The sequence below is a fragment of the Galeopterus variegatus genome, unplaced genomic scaffold, assembly GCF_000696425.1.
Source record: "Galeopterus variegatus unplaced genomic scaffold, G_variegatus-3.0.2 Scaffold493, whole genome shotgun sequence".
NCBI lineage: Eukaryota > Metazoa > Chordata > Mammalia > Dermoptera > Cynocephalidae > Galeopterus > Galeopterus variegatus.
In genome coordinates this window covers 27,174-34,111 of record NW_007726604.1, presented here as the reverse complement: position 1 = coordinate 34,111, position 6,938 = coordinate 27,174, and the positions used below count along the sequence as shown (strand labels likewise).

The following is a 6,938-nucleotide window of genomic DNA, read 5'->3' as shown; positions in this document are numbered from 1 at the left end:
AGTAATTCTGAGTATATTATAAAAATATCCAATGAAAGTAAAATGTGGAGAACGTTCCTTATTATCAGTCCTATTCGTCTTTCTCTGAGTCAGGGGGAGATTTTCTGTTATCACATTTATTTTCTCTGGATGAGCCCAATTCAGCAAGTTGTACGTAGAAGGGGAAACCAATCATTTCAGCCACCTTAAAATTTTTTTCTGGAAGCCAATGTTGTCAGATTGATTGAGGAACCTACATACAAGGGTACTTCAAAAAGTTTATGAAAAAATAGAATTAAAAGATAATATGAGGGCTCATTGAAGTCATGGTACATTGCAGTTGCATGTTGTTTAGAAAGTGTGGAAATTTCATTGATAACCTAAGACTTCACTAGAGGAGGAAGTAGTGGAATGGGTTATCCTCGTTTAGGTGGAGAAGGTGGAAAAGGTGATGATGTCTGGGTTGTAGCCCATAAAAAAATGACTTTAAAGCAACTTAAAGACAAATATCCTCAGAAACGGTTTGTGGCTAGAGGAGGAACAGTCAGGTTAGTGCACCAAAAGGCTCCAAAGGAAAAGACTGTGAAATCCCTGTACCTCTGGGTATTTCAGTAACTGATGAAAATGATAAAATTATAGAACTCAATAAAGAGGAAGACAGAGTTTGGGTTGCTGAAGGAGGTCTTACAAATTTCTCACCTTTGAAAGGCCAGAAACGAATAATTCACCTTGATCTAAAACTTATAGCTGATGTAGGCCTAGTAGGATTCCCAAATGCTGGAAAATCCTCTTTGCTAAGTCAAGTTTCTCATGCAAAACCTGCAACTACAGATTATGCATTTACAACTTTAAAGCCTGAACTTGGAAAGATTATGTACAATGATTTCAAACAGATATCAGTAGCTGATCTTCTAGGCTTAATACAAGGAGCACATATGAACAAAGGAATGAGCCATAAATTCTTCAAGCATATAGAAAGAACTAGACAACTGCTTTTTGTTGTTGCTATTTCTGGATTTCAGCTTTCTTCAAAAACTCCATACAGAACTGCTTTTGAAATGATAATACTGCTTACAAAAGAGTTGGAGTTGTACAAAGAGGAACTTCAGACAAAACCTGCACTGCTGGCAGTTAATAAAATGGACTTACCACATGCTCCAGATAAATTCCATAAATTGATGAACCAACTCCAGAATCCTGAAGATTTTCTGCATTTAATTGAAAAAAAAAAAAAACACATGATTCCAGAGAGGACTATGGTATTCCAACATATCATCCCCATCTCTGCAGTTACTGGAGAAGGAATTGAAGAATTAAAGAACTGTATAAGAAAAATCTCTGGATGATCATAATAACCAGGAAAATGATGCATATCATAGGAAACAGTTGCTTAATTTCCGGATTTCCAATACAGTATCTTTATAGTGAGCCACCATCAAAGCATGCCATTACTAGTTCCAGAATTGATATAAATCTATTAAAAGTAGAATATTATTCAGCCCTTAAAAAGAAGAAAATTGTATCATTTATGACAACATGGATGAACTTGGAGGACATTATGTTAAGTGAAATAAGCCACGCAGAAGAAGACAAACTCTGCATGATCTCACTTATATTTGGAAACTAAAAAATTTGAACTCATAGACACAGAGAGTAGAATGGTGGTTACCAAGGGTTGGGGGTGAGGAATTGGGGAGATGCTGATCAAAGGAATGAAAACTTCAGTTAGATAGGAGGAATAAGTTCAAGAGATCTATTGTACAGCATGGGGACTATAATTATAACAATGTGTTATATTTTGAAAATTGCTGACAGAGTAGATTTTAAGTGTTCTTACCACAAAAAAATAAGTATATGAAGTAATGCATATGTTAATCAGCTCAATTGAGCCATTCCACAATGTGCAGTCAGTCCTCCTTGTCCACGAGTTCCACATCCATGCATTCAACCATGACTTGAAAAGTACAGACTTTTTTTTCTCATCATCATTCCCTAAACAATATAACAACTGTGTAGCATTACATGAGGTACTATAAGTAATCTAGAGGTGATTTAATGTATGTGGGAGAATGTACATTGGTTATATGCAAATACTATGCCATTTTATATCAGATTTGAGCATCCTGGAATCAATCCACCACAGATACTAAGAGATAACATATTTCAAAACATCATGTTGTCCACGATAAATACATACAGTTTTTATGTGTCAATTACAGATGGTAATGAAGTTGTTAACTTGAAAGCTTTTTCACTTTTTTTTAGGATTGTTACTAACCTTCTGATATATGCACCATCATTCAAGAACCATACCTTTTTAAGTTGTCTTGTAGTTAAGCATATCAATAGTAAAAAAGTAACTGAGAGCTAAAAATTACATTTTGCAAGTTTATGGAAGGCAGGACTTCCAGTCAAGATGGCTGAATAGATGGTCCCCAGCATCACTCTCTCCCACAAATCAACTAATTTACAAATATTAAAAAGCAATAACAGCCAAGCTGGGGCCCCTAGAGCTCAGAGCAAGAGAAAGAGAGACCTACAGAGTGCATCAAGGCAGGAGAAGCCACGATGAGAGAAAGAAAAAACTTCTCCAACCTTTTCAAATCCCAGCCATTTCAAGGCTGGAGCTGCTGAGCATGCGGAGCAGGAGCTGGCAAAAGCTGTAGCTATGCCCTTCAGATGGAGTTGTTTGGAAGCAGCAGGGAGAAGAGGGCCTTGGTGGCCCCCAGGCCAGCAATACCACTAATAGGGTTCCCATGGACCTACATAGGACTGAGGAGCCACAACAAATGAAAAAAAGGAGCCACTAAGAGGCCAATGAGTTATCCCAAGGGACCAGAGCACAGCCCGTCCCATGGGAAGTGTTTGCAGCATGGGTGTTGGGAGAGATGGGCCCACCGGGAGAACACTAGGGCACAGCAAAGACAGCTGATCTGCCTCCCAGTCAGCATAGGACCACTCAGAAGGGACTGGTCAGGAATATAGAATTGCATGGGGTGCAGTTGTTTTTGTTTTTTTCCTTTTTCCTTTTTGTCTTTTTTCGTGACCGGTAACGGGATCGCAACCCTCGGTGTCACGCCCGTACCATGACCGGCAACGGGATCACAACCCTCAGTGTCGCGCCCGCACCGCGCTCAGCCAGTGAGCGGACCGGTCTCTATATGGGATCCGAACCCTCGGCGGGAGCGCCGCCACACTCCCAAGCGCCGCACTCAACTGAGTGCGCCACCAGGCCGGCCCACATGGGGTGCAGTTTGATGAAAACACTCAGGCCCAGACCAGTGTTTCTACACAACTCAGGTGCACTGGATTTCTCTAAACCCAGAAGTACCTATAAAGTCAACCATTAAAACTGGTGCTGCAAAAAAGCCTTCCCCAAGGAATCAGCAGCAAAGCAGCAAACCACAGAACTCAACTGCTGGTCCCCACAGGAAGTTTTCCCACTTTAGAAGTAAGCAAAGGACAACAAATTAGTTCCAGCACAGAGTTTAAGTGGTGGGAACAGTAAATAATCCAACAGAGAACTGGAAGAAAAAACAGAGTACCCATTGGGGCCTGCCCAAGATCCTGGGCATGGAGTGAGGACTGGACCTCCCTCTCATAACCAGGCACACTGCCAGCACCACAGGGCCCACCCAGGGCCCTGAGGAATGGAGCCCAGGACTGAACACTCCTCCCACAACCAGGAACAACACCAGTGCCACGGGGCCTGCCCAGTGGATCTGGGAGCCACCAGCAACTAGGTAAGGAGCATGCCAAAAACATCACCTCCATGTGAGTGGCCCACCACAGCCACCACAATAACCATAGCTGTTGTGAAAGTGGCTAGACATTGCAATCACCATGCAGATGGTCAGCCAGCCACTGGAGTGCATTGACACCAGGAGAGTCACCAGCAGAGACCAAAGGAAAGAAGAGGATGTCTCTCTCCAGAAAGCCCATTCCAGAGTGACAGAAGAAGCACCTGCTCTATAATAATATTCGGAGAACTGATCACACCTCTCAGCACTGGACAGATCAACTAGGCAACAAATCAACAAAGTAACTATTATTCTTTCAGAAGGAGAGAAGAAATCTAGGGTAATTATAGGGGGGAGGGGGAGGGAGAAGGGGATGGGAAGAGATTGGACAAGGAGCATAAAGAATAAATACGATTTGTAACAATATATATACTAGTAATCTTGATTTGATCAACATATGTCAACATTGAACCCCCAAAATATGTATAATCAATTATGATTCAATAAAAATTTTTTTAAAAAGAATACAGGCCTGGCCCGATGGAGCACTCGGTAGAGTGCGGTGCTTGGGAGCGCGGTGGCACTCCCGCCGAGGGTTCGGATCCCATATAGAGACCGGCCCGCTCACTGGTTGAGCGTGGTGCGGGCGCGACACCGAGGGTTGCGATCCCATTACCGGTCACGAAAAACGATAAAAAAAAAGGAAAAAAAAAAAGAGTACAAATCTTTCCATAAACTTCTCCTTGTACCTGTTACAAGGATCTGAATTTTCCTTCTTCCCTATCCACCTCCAATATTTTACCCACTAAATCTGAGTCACTGCCCTAACAGTCAACAGAATACAAAGAGGCCTTAACGACTCGAGGTTCTCTCCAGAGCAAGGGGCTGCTTGCTGCCCTGAACAAGGGGCTGCCTACATTTGGAATTTGGTGAATATCCCATGGCCACACAGAAGAGGGGAGCCATGTCTTCTCTAATCTGAACTACAATGCTAGGGTGGTGATTAAGATTACTGAGAGAAATTATCATTAATTCTGTTAAGCTATTATCTGCACAACCTTGGACAAGTTACTTAGCCTTGCCTTTAATGGGAAAAAAATTATTCCGTAGAGCTGTGGGAATGAAAGGAGCTAAAGAACGTAATGCATTTTGAATGGTGCTCTCATATATCCATTATTATTTTTAGAGTAGTCATTGTTCTTGTTATTATTTTTGATACTGAAGATTCCAAAAGCCTGGCCTTGCATGCAGGACAGGAACTCAACCTGAGTTTAGAATGTATTCGAAAGCATTATTTCTTAAAAGGGACATAGAAAATTATGTCCATCTGTATATTTTAGCATGGTTTTCGTTTAGTGGCCATACCATAATATTCCTGATTCACTTAGATATTGGCATTCAACATTAACACTTGCAATACTCATATTTGTGTTCATTATTATTTAGCTCATTGTAAGAGCAGATTTGTAGAATAATATAAGATAGAAAAATTATAAACAGATCGTTTTAAATGCTTAATATCCATTGAAAGCAGACACATTGGGCATTTACTGGTGATTGGCATTGATTTCTATAAGGTTTTTCAGTGTTCTCTCATCAAGTACATCATTTGACTCTCACAACCCTCTAATAGGAAAAACTTTCTCCAGAATTTTCTTTTCCTTTTAGTACAGATTGAAAAATCCTGTATTTATTACTCTTTGATTTCAATCAGGTGGATTCTGCTCATGACTATAAATGGTCCCAGTCATTTAAAGTTTTTTTTTTTTTTCCCATGACTGGCAACGGATCGCAACCCTCAGTGTCGCGCCCGTACCGGACCAGGACCGGCAATGGGATCGCAACCCTCGGTGTTGCCCCCGCTCCTCGCTCAGCCAGTGAGCCGCCGGTCTGCACGTGGGATCCGAACCCTCGGCCGGAGCGCCACCGCACTTCCCAAGTGGCGCACTGTAGCAGTGTGCCACCGGGCCAGCCCTGAAGTTTTAATCCATATTACAAATAGTTGTCCAAATCATTGCTATTGGCAACGAATGAGTCAACCTAATAATCCACAAGAATATGAATGTCTGAAGAGCGCCTGTGTCTCATACTTGAATATAAAAGTTTTGTTAATTATTTCCTTCCCACTGTGTTCTAAAACATGCCTCCTCCTTAAAATTACCTGGAAAATAATTATAACATTTCATTGAGCTGGACCTAGTGAACATTTGCTAAGAATTTCTGTGGGGTCAGATCTATATAAATCTATATAAATTTAAATAAAAATCTCCTCAAATTATTCTGCTATAGAGATGATTGCTTTGACCCAGAACATAACCAGTAGTTCTCTCCATTCTGCTTCCAGTTGAAGCAGGTTCCTTGTTCTGCAGCTGCAGGCAACATATCTGGCTCTTTCTTCTCAAAATTAGCCTACTTCTCCTTAAGGAGAAACCCTTTTGATATGACTGTTAGACAAAATCCCTCAAGCATATGCCCATATGGAACAGTAAACTCTAAATTGCAATTTCCTATTTCCATATTTGAATATTATTAAACGAAAAGCTTTAAAACTGCATATTAAACCATCTCCCTCTACCATAGTAACCACTCTCTTTTCTTGTCTTCTCTTTTCTCTTGAATTTTAGCCCTCGGGTATTATTTTTATGGGGGAAATTCTTAAATGTAACTTTCTTACCACTTAAAGATAAATGTATTTTTTTTACTCTGGTATGATCCATTTAAACTTACCATCAAAGTGAACTATGGACTCATTTTGAGAAGAAAATATAGCCCATAGACCATAATTCCCCAAACCTTTATTTATTTGATTTCTGCTCCTTGGGATCACGGCCTCATGACATGCAATTCTCAGTTCTGTGAGCCTCCCAGGAAATAGCATTCATAAAAATCATTTCACAGCAGACTTCAATGCCAACCCAACAATAAAATATTCCAGCACATTCTCACACTGGAGGCAGTCATGGACAGCCACTGCTCCATTCTTTTTACATTGAAAAGACACTTTTTGGTAAAGACATCAAAGCCATCTGCAGAACAAACCACACAGCAACCTCTTTTTAATAGAGGTGTCCTTGGATGTCAAACTCTGATATAGGCTAATTGGAACTTTAATAATTCTAGCTACTAGAGATTAATATTAACATACAAATCTCTGCAATTCCTTTTTTTTTTTCTCAAAATAAAGAGGTAATTTTGAATATAAATCTGGAGGGAATTCAT

The 6,938-nt window shown here is 40.5% G+C and overlaps 1 pseudogene; it reads left to right on the top strand.

Moving 5' to 3' along the window:
- Positions 1 to 305: 305 nt before the first annotated feature.
- LOC103587844 lies at positions 306 to 1,462 on the top strand (annotated as a pseudogene).
- The last annotated feature ends 5,476 nt before the right edge of the window (positions 1,463 to 6,938 follow it).